General features: G+C 35.4%; 1 protein-coding gene across 3 annotated transcripts in view; it reads right to left on the bottom strand.

Annotated features, from left to right (window-relative positions):
- The window catches only part of LOC5572461, a 252,408-nt gene that overhangs the window by 148,797 nt on the left and 84,849 nt on the right, over nt 1–18,762 (bottom strand). For 2 of the 3 annotated variants that reach the window (XM_021846788.1, XM_021846789.1), the window contains one exon: nt 6,340–6,405. The exons of the other annotated variant lie outside the window; for it this stretch is intronic. The gene's annotated coding sequence lies outside the window, so the exon portion shown is untranslated. The remainder of the gene's footprint in view (nt 1–6,339; nt 6,406–18,762) is intronic. 3 annotated transcript variants of the gene reach the window in all.

The following is an 18,762-nucleotide window of genomic DNA, read 5'->3' as shown; positions in this document are numbered from 1 at the left end:
TGCATATTCAGCGACATATCTAGAATATTTCTATAGATAGTTTTGTACTTCAATTCCTGATTTTTAAAAACTTTTGATTAAATACTTCCAAGAATCGTTTAGAAACCTTCAGTTTGGAATTTTCCACAACACGCTTTATCATTAAAACTACACTCGTACATCTACCACGGATGGATTCCTACGTTGAAATTTTACTATATTCTAAGCAAAATAGCTTTTTCCAATGAATTTTGTCAAAATAACAAAAAGCTCCAGAATTTAAAAAAAATATGTGTTCTTTATTTCGATATCTCCCATACACGATGATCAGTTCAAAATCAAAATAGGAAATGTTTAATGTACTCAATTTTGAACCAGGTTCGGATTTCACCCATGTTTTATTATAATGAAATTCAGCTAGTTCTGACTCGAACTAAATTGGAAGTTTTCACACATTGAGTGATTTTTTTATGCTTGCGTTTAGCTTAACTTAGCTTAGACTGACTACACATATCAATGGTTGCTATTCCGTGATTGACCGAAGTCAGTGAAAAAGCACAAAGAATCAACTAGAAGTTCGCCTGGGATTGGCCATAATCTTCTTCAGTGTGCATAATTTAGTGCCTCTATTTATACAGGGTCAATAACGGCGTCGGCCACGTCCTTGCAATCGGGTGGGATTGGGGGAAGGAATGTTAGTCTGTAACCTTTGCTATTTGGAGACCGTGTTTGCCTCTGCATCTCCACAAAGGTTACTGGAAGGGATGTTTGTCAATGGGGAGGATCGTTGGGTCACCGGATTCACGTTGATAAGCGATTAGACCATGATAAATAATTATTTGCGGGATATAAACATGGTTATATGTAAATATAATATTTTCATTTGATATGAACAATTTCTATGTAGAGTAAAATCATGCCGACACTTGAGGTGACGAACCATTCAAAATTTGTTAAACAAATACCTAAATTTAATGGTTTGAACTACCATGTATTACTGTTTCAAAATTATTTACCTGAGTGTAACCGAAATCCCCTAAGAATTACAAGTTTTTTTTCCAGGATGATTAAAGTTCCCTGAAAATTCCAGGTTTTTCCCGGTAGTAGACACCCTGATGAAATAGTAGAATTGAAAACACTGGAGCTAGGAAACCAGTTTTCTATAAACCCCCAACATAGGAAAAAAAACTTTGAATTGTTCAATTTAAGAGCCAGTTCGCGAGAGCCGCAAACCCTTCTTGTATTGATGTTCTCCGATCAGGCTGAAATTTTCAGGGATTATTCTACTATATAAAAGATGATGTTTTGCAAAATTTTAGATTTTTATATTAGGGGGAAGTGGGACAAAATGACCCCCAATGATTTCATGTCACTAAACATGCAAAATCACAAAAACTGATATAACTATAGTAAAAGTGCTCGGATTATGTTGAAATTTGGCATCAATACTCTACGTTATATGAACTTTGAGATTGGCATGGTATATGGATTTTGAAAATACTTCAAATCGAGAAAAATGAGTTTTTCATAAAAAAAATTAGTGATTTTCAAATCGATTTTTTTCTTACCAACCGAACTAGGTCAAAAAACTAAATGTGACGTTTTGTAGGGTAACTCATGGCCTTTCATTTGAGGTGCATTCCAGATATGCCGTTTCAAAAATTTTCGAAAAAAATTTTTTTTTTTCGGGGTAGTGTTTGAACTTGAGCCATTTTGCGAGTACCGCAACCGCCTTGTCTAGAGAGGTTGTATTGATGTTCTCTGATCGAGCTGAAATTTACAGGAGTTGTTTTCCTATATAAAAGAATATATTCCGCAAAATTTCAGATTTTTATATTAGGGAGAAGTGGTACAAAATAACCACTAATGATTTAATATATAAAAACATTCAAAATCAATTAAAGTGCTATAATAGCGATAGTAAAAATAAACGAATTTGCATGAAATTTGGCATGTTTAATTAACGTTATATGAACTTCAAAATGAACATGGTATTTGGATTAGAAAAATGTTTCAAATTGATGAAAAAAATCTGTTTTATTTTTTTTAATTAGTTTTTTTTCAAATCGACTTATATTTTTGTCAACCGAATTAGTTTAAACAAATAAATATGAAGTTTTGTAGGGAAACTCAGGAGCTTTCATTCGCGGTGTACCGTAGTGAATCAAAATTCGGACGGTACCAATATCCGGACACTCTGATAATATTTACCAATAAAATGCTAAATTGACAACATTTATACAACTATATTGAATGAAAAAATGGCTGTTTTTGTAGTTATTACGACGTATTGGCCTTTCGGAGGTCTGTTCAACAAACTCATCAATGTCCCCGATGAGATCAGCTCAAAGGTATAAATTTATTGGTTAGAGATAATCGTATAGCATATTTTTATTACTTACATTTGGTCTCTTACTAGGCAAACAAATTCAAATTTTTAAATTCAATATAGGGTAATTCAGGTCGCTATCTGTAATTATTCAGTTTTAATAAGCATATAGTAATAATATATAAATTATAATTCACTTAATAAACGATTTTGCATTCACATCGATCAATCAACAATGAGTAGGTATTTTTTTTTCAATTCTCATTCCCCCACTTGACATTTCCCCCATGCGTTCGAGGGGCGCTTAGATGGAGGCAATCGTCGCAGTAGTAGTGATTGTAACATAATAATACACAAAGTTATAGTTTAAAAGTTTAGTGACACCACATTGAAAAAATATGCTGTAAATATGGTTTAAAAAAGTAAAAAGAGGCTGTCCGGAATTGGAGCCCAATGTTTTTGAATCCGGACATTGTATTGGAATTGTATGTTTCGATGCCGCAAGTACACATTTTTCAAATAAAACTGGAATAATACTTTGAACATCATCAAAACATGAAAAATATGTAATAAGAACACTACTGTGCGTCGTTCATTGAACCAATCAGTGATGATTGCAGTTTAAACCACCAACATGTCTGTCCAAACAACTAAATCACAAACATTGCTTACACAATATGTGTTCATTACTATTCAAAAAGAAACCCATTTGGCAGAACTACACTTTTTATAAGGGAAAAGTGGGTCAAAATGACCCCCAATATTTTTGTGTCGGAAAACACACAAAATCACAAGAACTACTGTACCGTTTAAACAGATTGTACTGAAAAATATGTTTTTTTTTTTTGTAAAAACACGCAATTTTCCGTGGAAATATGCAATTTTTAACAATCTCCGTCTCTCTTTTACTCTTTCGAGAAATTTGCAAACATCAAGGCTAGTAAAAGTCAAAATTCCATTCAAGATATAAACAGTACAGTATCTCATAGCAGCCATATGTGCAGACAGTCTAAACTAAGTTAAACTCAATTATTTACAAATTGATCTCTAGCAAACATACCATTATACACACATACATATGACCCTCCTAATCAAACCCATCAAACATTATCCAAATTAAAAAAATGCAGTAGTTGATTCCCATCCAAACAGCGTGAGAATAAACAACGCTTACTACTGAACCGCCGAAGCTGCTAACGAAAACATTGGTGCAATGACATATTGTTATCCACATCATCACTTTTACAAGAAAGTGACATTTCTTTCAGATAAGGCAGCGGCAACACGGTATAATATAATCGGTATTACAACTACCGACAAGAGGCCTCCATACGCTGCTCATACCGCCCGGATTTTGATTTACCACGGTACACCGCGAATGAAAGCCCTTGAGTTGTCCTACAAAACTTCAACCTAGTTCGGTTGACCAAAAATAAGTCGATTTGAAAAAAAAACTAATTTTACAAACAGGTTTTTCTCGATTTGAAACATTTTTTTATCCAAAATGATCATTCATATAACGTAAAGTAAACATGCCAAATTTCATACAAATCGTGCATTTTTACTATCGCTATTCTTCTTCTTCTTTGTGGCGTTACGTCCCGACTGGGACAAAACCTGCTTCTCAGCTTAGTGTTCTAATGAGCACTTCCACAGTTATTAACTGAGAGCTTTCTATGCCGATTGACCATTTTTGCATATGTATATCGTGTGGCAGGTACGAAGATACTCTATGCCCTGGGATGTCGAGAGAATTTCCAACCCGAAAAGATCCTCGACCGGTGGGATTCGAACCCACGACCCTCAGCTTGGTCTTGCTGAATAGCTGCGCGTTTACCGCTACGGCTATCTGGGCCCCTACTATCGCTATTATAGCAGTTTAATTAATTTTGTATTTTTTATATATTAAATCTTTAGTGGTTATTTTGTACCACTTCTCCCTAATATAAAAATCTGTAATTTTGCGAAATATCTTCTTTTATATAGGAAAACATTTCCTGTAAATTTCAGCTCGATCGGAGAACATTAATACAACCTCTCTAGACAAGGCGGTTGCGGTACTCGCAAAATGGCTCAAGTTCAAACACGACACAGAAAAAAAATTTTTTTTCGAAAATTTTTAAAACGGCATATCTAGATTACACCTCAATTGAAAGCTCATGAGTTACCCTACAAAACGTCATATTTAGTTTTTTGACCTAGTTCGGTTGGTAAGAAAAAAATCGATTTGAAAATCACTAAATTTTTTATGAAAAACTCATTTTTCTCGATTTGAAATACTTTCAAAATCCATATACCATGCCAACCTCAAAGTTCATATAACGTAGAGTATTCATGCCAAATTTCAACATAATCCGTGCACTTTTACTATAGTTATATCAGTTTTTGTGATTTTGCATGTTTAGTGACATGAAATCATTGGGGGTCATTTTGTCCCACTTCCCCCTAATATAAAAATCTAATATTTTGCAAAACATCATCTTTTATATAGAAGAACAATCCCTAAAAATTTCAGTCTGATCGGAGAACATCAATACAACTTCCCTTGGAAAGGGGGTTGCGGTTCTCGCGAACTGGCTCTTAAGAGCTACAAAAAAATTTTTATGCGTTACTTGAAATTGCATGGTTTACAAGTTGCTAAAGCATATTAACCATAGTTTCTTCGAACAAGAATGGTGACTATATCATTATAAGGTGATCATAGAACGAAGCCATACCTAAAATTTTCAAGAGCACAAGACGAGAGAACGGAACAGCGCTCCGCGTTGAAAATTTATCCCATTGGTCATCACCAGCAAGCAAGCAATTTGATTGATTTTCAACGCGAACTGTTGACAGATTTTCTCGTCTTGTGCATGTGAAAATTCAAAGTTTGACTTCGTTTTATAATCACCTTAATGTAGCCCCCCTAAATTTGAATAACATCAAACAAAGACCCCAACTATTAAGTACAAACAACTTTGCAAGTATTAGTCCAAGCTTCTAAATGCATTTTTCCACATGATTATTCTATCTGGACCATAGTGCAATGCTCATCGGGAGCGTTTTCATTTAAATTCATGATCACGTGAGACCAATGACCAGCTATGACCTATTATTATGTCAGTTCCTATCGCCTATCTGGTTTATCAAAGTACTCTTTTGAATTTAGAAATTCAAACTTACATGCACAATCTGACGTTAATGAATGAGGTTTATACCGAAACGTTGTTGTTCATAAACCTTCGAAAATTTGTTATTCTTAAGTGTCTTAGACGTCTCTTTAGTGGTATTTCAATTTCAATTGATGATTTGACTTTTCTATCCGGAATTTGAGTCTACGCTTCCGGAGTTTAAGGCAAAAGTAAGGAAGTGTTCGGAAAAGACCACATATTTCTTTTTATTTATAATCATTTAAATTGCGAAATCCAAATCTTCACTCACCATTCGAAAGTTAAGTACTTTTAAGGGTTAATCATGCGGATGAATCATGCAGACTGATTTATTTATATGCTTCCCGATGAGTAATACTTCACTGAGGCCGTAGGTAACCGTAATATGAATCAAAACGGTAGTTTTTGGGTAAAGTTAAACAATAATTTCACTCAAAGCTTGCTAGGTCAAGATTATATAAGCATGTATAGGTATCAACCTTGTTCATAATCCTCCGAAAGATCATTGGATATGTTTGTAGATCTGGAAACCTGTTCAAAACTGTTCTTGTATAAACATAAACGGTCATCGAACTGAAAACTTGATGGAATAAATTTTAATGCTTATAAAAAATAACATATCTTGAAAATTTGATAGTTTAACTTCTTTGAACTTTTATGAAGTATGAAACATGAAATGTTTGTATTGATAACCAAGCTGAAAGAAATTATGATTTGCTTCCAAACTAATCAAAATCTCTCCAGTGATCAATTTGACTCCAAATTACGGTATTCACCTAGCCACGAAAACGAATCAATCGATTTGGATTCTAATGCATCCCAAAGCTATCAGGATAACGTCTTAATGGAAAGGCGTGTGGATTCGTCAATGTTTCTTACCTTACTGTGTTGCTATCGAGAGTTCGACGAAATTCGTACACCTATCATTGATCGATTCAGAAACACCTGGAAATTGAGAAGATGTCAGAAAATAATTAATCAGGTTATTTTTGACCTACTTAGTATAAACACTTTCTAAGGAAAGAAAACAAAAAAAAAACACGGATTCTGACGAAAAGAGTAAAGAAGGAAATCGATTACGGAACGTGATTATTGCTCGATGGGATTGGCTTATATTTGGAAAGTTGCACACATGTTACATTGTAAACACAGTATTCGTGCGAAGGCAACAGTAGACTGGGTCACTCATTAAAGAAATTTCCGAAGAAATTTCAGACAGAGCTGCTTGACGATTATTTTATTTGCAGAAACTCTCGGAAAGATGTTCCCAAGAATTCGAGGGAAAATATTTTTCTGACAGAACCTATGAAAGAATTCAATATGAATTATGTCATCCATAAAGGATTCATTGGGTACTATCAGCGTTTTTAAAAACCCTGATAGAACCATCATAAATCAAATCGCTTATTACTGTCTTATGTAATAAATTGACCGCTCCTATCAAAGATTTTCAGGCATTTATGCATAGGGAAAGTGTACCAGTTATGGTCATAGTGGTTCCCTATTTAGCCAGATGCAAAATGTTGAGAACTTTTACATTTTCAATCTTTTTGAATGTTTTAACTTCAAGATATATCCTATATTTTACTGCTAAAACACAAAAAAACTTTTCAAAATGTGAAGGTATTCAAAATATTACGTATGGCGAAATAGGGAACCACTATGACCATAACTGGTACACCTACCCTTGTTGCCAAAAAAGCGGATTGATTGAACAGTGTCACTTTTTTTTGTGACTAAACTGTCCATAAAAGCATAACTGACGTACATAAATTTTAGTGTAATTCCTAACGGTACTTCGTAAAACCGTCTATGGCATAGTTTCCCAAACTGTGGGTCGCGACCCCCAGGGGGGTCGTGAGCTGGTCTCTGATGGGTCGGGAAAAAAAACTTTTATAATGTACTGATAATCAAGACACTTGAAAAGAAAATTGAAGTTGTCAGAATATTTTGTTCCAAACAATCGCTTGCTTAATGAAATCGTACTCATGCTTCATGTATTCCAAGCCAAGTCAAGTCATTAAAAATCTATGAACTCCCAGTATTAGTGATAAATCTCTTTGAACAAATATTTCAAATTTCAATTTTGCTAAATTTACTGTATGTTTCAGGAATTTGAAACAGAAATGTAGTACAAATCTATACATTTATCCGACCTACTAAAATTTCAAGCTCAGCAAAAATTAACTATCAAAATATTACAAAATAGATAACTTTCTAGTTAAGAAAAACATTCTTTCTTGTCTCCTAAAATCCTATGTAAAGTTTATATATCCATTAAAATTGTGTTATGGTGAAATTTAATTGTGAAATTTAATATTTCGATGTGAACAATATTAATTGAACGAGAATTAGTAACACTGAAATGTTAGCAACATCGTTAACTCTGTAATTTAAACGTTCTTGGTGCATGTCATTTCCAATGAAGTAACGATAGACTTCAAAAGTTTCAGTGGAAAACTAATTTATCAACATTTTTCACCTGGTGGGTCGCGAAGAATTTGCCAGACGACTAGGTGGGTCGCGCACTCGAAAAGTTTGGGAACCTATGGTCTATGGGAATTCCTAGAGAGTAATCTCAAAAGAAATACCTGAAGTAATCTCTTTAAAAATATAAAAAAAAATTCAAATTAGGAAAAAAAATTCGGATCTTAATTTGCAAAATAATTCTTGAGGTATCCGTGAAAATATTTTAAGAACGAATCCTACTAATATGGTTTAATTTTAGAAAGCATTTTAGTTTTTTATTCAAACTAGTTAATTTCAGAAAATATACAATCTACAAAAGTAGATAATTTTATATTTTTATAAATCGGAAGTATTGGATACTTATGAAATATTAAGTTGAAGGAGTATTATTTCACGTGTCCCAAGACTCGGTAGAAGTTTTTTAAACTAAAATAGGGGTTGGACCTGGTGTAGTGGTTAGAACACACGCCTCTTACGCCGAGGACCTGGGATCGAATCCCATCCCCGAGATAGTCACTAAAAATTTTTCAGTAGCGACTTCCTTCAGAAGGGAAGTAAAGCCGTTGGTCCCGAGATGAACTAGCCCAGGGCTAAAAATCTCGTTAATAAAGATAGAAAAAAAAATAACTAAAGGTATGCTTCAGTTGCTCAGACATGCAGGCCCGTATCTATATCACATAATTATCTAACTCTAAGACATGGATATAATAAAAATTAAAAAAGTGGTTAACCTTATAAATTTGAAATACATGGTTGCAGCTAGAGACAGTAGCAGTACTAAAAAAATTGATCTGAAAATAAGTTATGCATGCATCAAATTTTCCTTTCGGCATGTGTTTTTTTTTAGAATCTGTTTCCCTGTAGCTACTTTCATGGTCACCAACAATATGCTCCTCCAAGGATCACTAAATTTTGATTAAAATTATCATTATGTGCTAACGACATGATTATATTCAAACCGTCGTAAAACGAACCGTACTAGTTGGGAGCAAAACTTTGCTAAAGCGCTCGACAAACAGCGGCACCCCGGGCTACAGATTATATTTTCTTAACTCGCCAGTAACCCCACCACAGCACGGTCTTTCCACCAACCAGTCTCCGATTCAAGTCAATTTCCCTGAAAACACATTGGAGGGAAGTGTATATCGTAAGAAACGACTTAACCTCCTTCCCACCGGGTGGTGCCGGCACTATTACCGGATGAACAATGAACCATAAAAGATGCACCAGTCAGAGGGTGGATTGTCTTCATCGAATACCGTCGAAGCGAAGAAACAAACGAATGGACGGACCTCAGTAGTCCAGATTAGAAAATTGATGGCAAAAATTTAGCATAAGCATAGTTCTTATGCAGTGAAGATCATGATGTCATTTAGAGTTAGAATGCCGGGAAAAACGGCATCAAGCATGAGATTTTTTCACATTGTTTGACAATATTTTAGAATCTATCCAAAACATTTTCTATATTTTTGACATGATGCTTATCACAGTAAAAACAGGCCTGCCAATAAAATCTGTTACCGTAATCCGGGGTATCATTGATCAGCGGGGTAACATTGATCGGAAAGACTCATCTCGTTAAAAGTTCGTATCATCATTTATTGATAAAACATTTCCAAAGCACGAATTGCGCTTATCCTTTTTTTATTCATAAGCTAATGCAAATTCAGATTTTTGCGAAAATTGCGTTTACTTCATGCGTAAATTTGTCACCAATAAATTTGGTACCAATTTTCCTCGAACCATAATACTCCGGTAGTCGTTTATCGATTCAAATCATTCATAAGAGAGCCATTCATTTGAAACGATAAAGAAACTTGTTGAATTCAATCTGTTATACAGATTATTTAACAAAATCTAAAAAAAACTTTCCAGGAAACAATACATTGGGGGAAACAATTTATTCGGGAAAATGGTTTTCAGGGAAAAATCATTCAGGAAAAAATCGTTTGGGGACAAGTTTGGCAATCACTTTGTATTTCAACCATGGTTTGAAGTTGAAACCATGTTTAGAAATTTAGTTCAAGCCAACTTTTCCAAAAACTGGACCTCTGTGCGGACGACGTGTTGTAAATGGCACCCACGGGAGCACCCGCTCATTAATGCGTTTCCAGCGCCAACCAGCCAGCAATCTAGGGGGAGGATCCTCGTTCCACTTTCACACGGACTGACAATTTGAACAACGCAATGCTCGTTCATAATTCACGACTTTAATCAAATTGAATGTTCTCTTTCCGGCACTGAAACGCCCTGGGTGGCGCGGAAACCGTCGTCTCTGATTTGCTAACATCTTTCACGTCCATTTTGAATAAACTAATTATGACCGGCGGTATGACAGACGGACCGATTTCATTCGTGCTCAAAAATAACCCATCCATCCGAGAGTGATGATAACGAGCAAGAAACCGATGACGCCGTTGGTTAAATCAAGCGAAAAAAGGGTGTACACGTGTACTTCCAATTTCTGCCACATCAAAAGGATTCCAATCAATTCGATTACAGAGGTTTACCCGGTTTCTAGTTCGGATCCGGTCTGAGCAATACAAATACCTGAGCGCGCACGTGGATAGAAACCTAACAGAAACGTTTTCGTTCTGCCGAAAGTGAAATCACTCAGGTTAATAGGAAGTGTATGGTTATGTATCATGTGTTTGTCATTAAGGGGAATCCAAAGCTCTTTAGTTGTGTCATGTGGGTGTTTGTTACAGCGAAGGAACTTATATATTTGATATAGTTTTGCAGCAGATAAGCAACCCAATGAAGACATTTTCCGAGCAGCAAATTGAAGCAGCCCAGGCTCCTCAATGGAAGCGGGTGCTGCCAATTGTGGTCAGTATTTTCAGATTTGGTGGGTTTAGGCAGGAGATCTCGATCTTCATTATGGGAATCAAGATTTTCTTGCAAGTCGCAAAGAAAAGATAATGCTGCTTTTGGCCGGAGTTCTATGCATTAGATAAATTTTCCGAACATCCAATCGAAGCAGCTGAGCTCTAGCTCAGGCTCTTTGGTTTAATAAAAGCAATGTATGAAATGTATGTTTAAAATAATTATAATAATATATTGACTGAAGCGTCTGATGCCCTGAATATTTGAATCATCAATCAGAGTTTTTGAAAATGGATTAGCATATATGTAACAAGGCTTCTATTTTATATATGGTCTGATCTATCTTCGAAAAACTTGTAAATGATTACATCATCCAACCCGACAAAAACTTTTCTCTTTCACTCATGTTTACAGCTTTCCCTAATGAATACCACTATCCTTATCAATTGCTACGGGTTCCGATTAGTCATCTTGACCAACGGCTTATCTGATACCTTCATTTGTTCCTATAACTTTTGGCAACCGGCAAAGTTCATTGACCTACACACCCTAAAATACCACATATTCAATACTAAGAAGAAAGAAGTGCTTATTATCTTCCTGTGTTCGTACCTTGTTCATGTGAGTCATTCTCTGATTAGGCTTTTCAAGTGGAAGATAATTCCATCTGAGATTTGATGCCGATGCCGACGAGTGTTTTATCACAGAAGAAAAGTTGTTGATGGATGATGTGGCTTTTTTTTGGACTATTCTGTGGATGAGCTCATAATGATGAATGTTTGGAACATTTATCACTGTGAGATGTTATTGACGAAACAAAAACAGCTTTCTTATGAGATGAGATCATCAGTCTAATGGAAAATCGTAACTATGAACATTAGCACGAATTTTCTTACTAATTCAGTTATCACTTGAATAGTTTTCGTTAGTAGAAGCATCTTTTTCAACAGTTCAAGTCAAGAAAAAAAATTGTACAGCCAAGAATAGCAAAACAAACATCAACGATTGCAAAATTAAATAAACTCTCGAACAAGTGGAAACTGAACCATCAATGGAAAAAGCAGCATCATCAGTTTTGCATATATGAACGAGAAATAAACACGCGTCAAATATGTTCGTACAGTGAGTTATCGAACCTCATGGTTCGCAGATAAATCAATTCATCACTATCACAAGAAAAAGATATCTAAGAGAAGATCTTGTAAAAGAAGCAATGCAATGAATATCAAACGATATTTTTTTCAATAACTTCAAAAATCGCACTTCCCAACGGCAGACTGTCGATGAACGTGAGTCGTTGTTTACCGATTTGCTTACTTTTCGAGTCAATGTTTTTTGACACTACGCAAATTAACGCTTTGTTATGGCAAGTGAGTACCAAACAAATCCACCCCATGTAATCTTACTCGGTGTCAAAAATGTATGAACTGTAGACACTTGACTGAAGGTTATTGGCATGCGTGCCGCTAACAAAAAGCACTTGTTCAGCTGATTGTTTACACTGGGCTGTTCAAATTGCCTGCTAACGGTTTCGCATTTCGAACGGAATGTGTCACCACATTTGTAAATTTGTAAATGAAGCTGTTAAGCAGTTAAAGATATTAACCGATCTAACTCCTGTCGTTTTTCAACATGAGCTATGGTGCAAATTTGGTTCCTAATCTAACTGGATCTAATTCTTTTTGTAAAATAGTCAATTGACAAAGAAATCTCTCAGTTAATAACTTTGAACGTGCTCATAAGAACACTGAGTAGATGAGCAGGCCTGGTCCCTGTTGGAACGTAACGTAAGAAGAAGGAACAGAAAAAAAGACACCAATATAATTTATCAAAAACTCACAAAACAAATTTTTCGTATTTTACCGGAATCCCTTGAATTGCTATTCATATTTCTACTACACATAATGAAACATTGAAAACGCTAAGCATTCATCTACAAATGCAGACAAAACTAGCGCTTTTTAATACATATTCTCTGTATGGCACCAATAGACAAGGAACTTTTAGCTAATAAAAGTTTGGCAAAACATATTCATATGTATGATGAGAATAAGAGGAGAATGGATATCTCATGAAATAAAACTACCTGTTCTGCGAAACAGGTTTATTGTTAATTGCTGTGATGCCGATTCATAAAGACAAATGCAAACGAAAGATCAATGGATGAATGGGAGGACAAGATATTTTTATGCTCTCAAAAATGCAAACTCTGTTTTAACCTTAATTTAGGTTTGTGTCATTGTTTAAGAAATGTTTCAACGTTAGAGTAGCCGAATATTCTAACAACTTGATTGCCCTTCCTATGTCAAAAAAAATGCTACAATTCGAAACCTATATCAGTACTTCAAACAAGCAAATCCCTTTCTGCGAACGTTCCAATACAACAGCTTTAGGTCGTTCCCTGAGGTTGTAAATCAGCTCCAGTGCGTGTCTGGGAGCAACATAACCGACGACATTCGCAAATTAAGCGGTCCATTAGACCCGTCGTATCTCCCCAGACAACACCTGCCATCGAAAGAACGTATTGGGCAACATAAAAACGAAACGCCGTCTGGTAGTTACACACCCAAAGAACTAGAACCGATGGAAAATCTGTTCAATTGTACCAAGTCGCGCGAACGATGACAAGTTTATGGCCGCAAATAACGCAAGAACCAAAGTTTGTGGCTATCATCATTAAAACTTCATTTCACGCCTTATGGCACGAAACAAAGGTTATTCCTTTGGATGATTTTGGACGGTTACTTATAACGATTAGTGGAAATGATGTAGGTGTCTACCTTCCTGGAAGAAAATTAGCCTTACGCAGTTTTGTCTATCGAACGCATGAAACCGCACACGTAATGTTTTGATCCACACATTTTGTATGAAGGGAAAAATATTAAATTTTAAACGTGAAGGTTTATACAGGCTATCATCATTATTTTTTACCTTATCCTCAATCACGCTTCTCCTTAGCTCAAATCCATTACGTTACGTATCGAAGTCGCATGTAATCACTCCTCCACAATACCACACAGCAAATATGAGTGCGTCGCGATTGTTACCACAGCCAGTATCGTCGATATTAATTTTTGAGCTCTTTTTCGGGTGGCAAAAGTTGCTCACTCAAAAATTAATGATTATCTCGTAAGGTGGCGAAACGTGCCAAGTAAGTGGCCAAGTCACTGTGCTTTAATATTGCACAACATTCACTGTAGAGAGGACCCGAACCCAATGCGGTGAAAAGCAATGACTTGGCAGAAAAAGAGCAAGCGAGCGATTCACGCAAAATCAAGCTTTGCGATACCTGTTTTATATATAACCCAGAAGACTCTTTATCCTATTGCCCAAATTTATCCGCATCCTGATGAGCTCACTTGTCCAGGTGCAGGTAGGGGAAGATGGTTCAAAAAGCCAACTCGAGCTCAATCGCATTTTAAAGAGAGATAACAAAGTTTAACTGGAAACTTGTAACGTATCACAGTAGTTTACATTATGGTTTATTACCCAATAGAATTTATTTATTTTTAAGAAAAAAAGGTTTACCGTGATGCATCAATACCCGGACACTTAAGTTGCCACGAATGTTCAAAATCTGTTTTGGATAGGTTTTCTTCAAAATATATTAAAGAATTTTTAGGCAACGAATACTTCCATGTTTAATCTAAGCGAAAATGATCAATGTTCCTATAAAATTGAAGATTTTACCATAAAAATCATTAAAACAATGAAGGGTTTCTTGTCTTTAAATCCGGACACCAGCAGCAAATCATGTCTATAAATCCGGACGCTTTTGAATCAAAATCCGGACAGCTATGTATTAACATACAATTAATTAAGCATAAAATGTGAAACTTTTAAAAACATCCGAATTTATCATGCTCTTACAAACTTGAGCTATGCAATGGTTTCTTTATGGTTAAAACACCATAATATGTGAGCAAATGTGTTGTTTAATTACCTGGACTGAGACGACTGTGATTTGAATTGGAACAACCACTTATTGATTCGATTTTTCTGCATAACACAACGCTCTGTATATTTTTCATCACTAATCCTACATGTATTGAATCCTTTATAAGCTTTCCTCCAGTTTTACTGGTGAGTTATGTTCTTACGCTTTATGAATATAACATTTGGTTTCACTGTCCGAGTTCAAAACACTTGGCTCCAATTCCGGACAGCATCTTTTTGTTGATCTTTTTACTGTTTCAAACGCTTGTTTACTCCATATTTCTGTAATATTTTGTCATCAATCTCTTGAGCAACTTCTTCGGGGTACAATTATTTCAAAATCACTACATGGACTGTATAATTTCATAGCCAAACGTTGTGAGTGCGTTCGTCGACGCTATCAACAAAATCACTTGCACCGCGAAGAAATGACGTTCAACTCGAGCAACTTTTTTGTTTTGTTATTTTTAATTAATTGCAAATGGTAACTAGATAACAGATATGTGTCAATTAATCAGCGTTGTTCAAAGCAAAAGCTAGAACATAAAATTTAACATGTTAACATATCAACTTTGCCTTTAATTGATTAATATTATCAGAGTGTCCGGATATTGATACCGTCCGGATTTTGATTCACCACGGTATTTGGCGTCAAAATAGAGCATTTAGAAACAGCAAGAATTCGATCTACCTCGTCGCAAGCCCTATTATTCGTCGTATCATACTTAAAATGTTCCTCTACGATGGATATTCAAACTTAAATACAATAAAGATAAATTTTCCTAGTTTAATTTTGTGATATCTGTTATGATTCGTTCACATGTACACCAAAAATGCAATAAAACTACTGTGTTTCGATAAATAACGTTAGTTCAATTATCCACGTTGCCCTTTTTCACCGAAATCGCAAGGTCGAAGACGTACCGAGCGAAATCTGATAAGCGATCCACATAACGATTTATATTTCTTATCGAGTCTCTGTGTGACTTATTTCAACGGGCACTTATTTACACTATGGAAAACCTTCGTACATCTTCACTGAATTCCAATCACACGCCGTGAAACATTCATAATTCATAAAATTTGAGGAAATTCTCTCAACGATCGCATATAATTATTAGAACGTAAACAAAGTTTTTCATTCGTCCGGATTGAGATAAAAAAAATCTTGTACCGTACTGCATCGAATTGTCGAACGCTTCGAAAGCCGGACACTGGCTTTTTTTACGGCGTTTAAGGACCAAGTTTCGATTTATTTCGCCTAGAATCCATAATCAAGATGTCTTCTACATTCTCCGTGCATAAAAGTGGACGAAAAAATATTTTCTGGGTGATTTAAGGTCGGTGTCCTAGATTCGAAGCATCCGGACACTTCGAATGAACACGGTACGCATCAAAGTATGCATGATGTTCGACGTAGAAAGGATTCCCTTGATTGTGATTGTTTTCACTGCACTATGAGCCGTTATATGTTTGTGTTATATTTTGACGAACCAATGCATTTTAAGGGAAATTCACATATTTTCTTATGCTGTTTGAATGCCCGGATATCTGAATAATTTAGGTAAATATTTCATTATAACGATGAAGTGGTCTATTTTGACCACTCATTATATCACAGTGAGCCGTTAGTTGTGAGAGACGAACGAAAACTTATTACGATCGATATGAAAATGGATACGACGAATATAGGCAACGGTAAGTAATTATTTCATTGTATCAATTCTAATAAACGATCAAGATTTATTAAAACCATATTGCACAATGTGAAAGCCGTCTTGGGAAAGCATAGTTTGGCATCGATTTGTATCAACATCATTCATTTCAATACTAGGAAAATTGCAGGCTCTCACTGATCAAAGCTTAATACGATGGTGGTTTTTAGCACATCACCGTACAAGTTCAAAAAATGAAATGAACGGGACAAAAAGCACCAAAATATTGGGATCGAATGCACTGCTGGATTCTCATCGAGTTGTAGAGGTTCTTTGATGTGTTGATATTTTCGATAAGTGGATACAATAAAACAAACACTGAACATCATTCGAAAAAATACTATTTATTATCAAAAAAAGTGTTAAACTTATCGCACAAGCCATTCACGCCCCTACTGGAAACTGGTATGCCCTCACGTGAGAAATCCCTCAAACGGTAATGAAAAACAAATTTTGTCCTCTAGAAACCCCCCTGGAGGATTTTGAAACTCTTCATAAAGAATTGTAAGAGGTGTCATAATGTGACTTAGCGGATTTTCATGGAATTTAAGATTATTTGAGTTGCAAATTGAATTACCATCAGGCAACTTCCCGCTTACACAATTTTGGTCCCCCTAAAATCCTCTCTTAGACTAATAAATATCCATAAGCCTCTAGAGGGGGTATTGAAAAGGGGTCATAACGGAAAGGGGGGTGGATCATAATGAATTTCAAGAGAATTTAGACATATAACAAATAAAATTTGAATGTTTTAACATGCGAAGTATCAATAGGAAGTAAAGAAAGTAAAAATCAACTAGTCTCCCCCTTATACCCTCTAAAAACCCTTGAAACGGATCTGAAACTTCATTTTTGTCTACCAACAAATTTTCGTACACTGTTAGATTTTCCCTGAACCACATAAAGAAGAGTGAAAAGTGGTGGGAAGGGTGGGGTCATAATGAATTTAAAAAGGATTTAATTATGTTTAAAATCGAATTTGATTAGTTTAACAAGAATAACATCAAAAGAGCTAGTGATTACTGATTCCCCGATAACTTGCTCAATTTTCACCACCTAATAAAATTTCAATCTTGTCGCTCCCTTGCGATCTATCCACCTATTTATTTCATAATTTGTCTACTCCCTCTACCTTTGAGTCGCATGACCAATATAGCCATAACAGAATAATTAAAAAAATAGAAAAATAAATAGTCAACTGATCCTCCTCTTCCGCCTCCTTCTGGAAAAACATTCAAACAGACCTGAAACACTATTTTTGTTGCCTTGAAACCCCCTCACACACTATTAAATTTCCTCTGAATCACATAAGGGTATGTTACAAGGGGGTCATAATGAAAGTGAAGTCATAATAAATTTTAAGAGGATTTGAAGATATTACAAAAAAAGTCAAATAGTTTGATATGAGGAACATTAAGGGGAAAAGTAATCTGATATGCTTCTACTGGAACCCCTTTAAACCGATCTTAAATACCCTTTTTTCGGTCCTAGAACTCTCTCGACCACTTATAAACTACGCTTAGACTTCATAAAAGAGTGTAATTTTTTTTTTTTTTTTGTCGATGAAGAGCGGATTTTATAGAGCGCCCAAACCTTTGTTTTTAGCGATTAAGTTTGTTTTCGGAAGAGTTTCTTTGAATATTAAAGTGCATTTTTTGACGCGAATAGTTTCGTGATCGATCTACCTAGCAGTGAGATAGAAAAACTTTTTTTACAATAACATTTACGTATAGTGTCTTCGATAAAGTTGGAGAAGCGGCAAATTGAAACAACTTTGTGGAAGAGATTTGAAGATGTTTCAAAAAGAATTGTTCATCGTGAGAAACATTAAGTGGCAAAAAACTGAAAAAACAGTTCATCTCTTCCTTACGCTGCTTCTGGAATCTGGTATGCTTCCTCTGGAAAACGCTTCAAACAACCCTTAGCAAATGTTGTTGAGCCTCTCGACCACTAATAAACTACCATTGAACCTCATATAATAATAATCATATAGGAATAAAGAAGGGTTGTAATGAATGTTAAGATGATTTAAAGATATTTCTATTAGAATTTAAATTATTTTTCATGAGAATAATTCAGAGGAAATAGAAAAATAAAAATCAACTAATCCACCCCCTACGCCTATCTGGCATGCCTCCAAAGGGAATCCCTTCGAACAGCCCTGGAACACACTTTGTATCACTCTAAACCCTCTCGGACACTGACACTCGGAACTTCCCCTGAACGTCATACGGGGGAGAAAAAGGGGGTCTTTATATAGGGAGGGGGTCATAACGAAAGGTGGAATCAATGTAGGATGGAGATGTGAAAAAAAGTTTTCAAAAATAATCAATTTTGTAAAACAAATCCCTCGAAC

This window comes from Aedes aegypti, chromosome 2 (genome assembly GCF_002204515.2).
Source record: "Aedes aegypti strain LVP_AGWG chromosome 2, AaegL5.0 Primary Assembly, whole genome shotgun sequence".
NCBI lineage: Eukaryota > Metazoa > Arthropoda > Insecta > Diptera > Culicidae > Aedes > Aedes aegypti.
The sequence above is the reverse complement of the archived record's forward strand: the minus strand, read 5'-3'. Positions and strand labels throughout refer to the sequence as shown.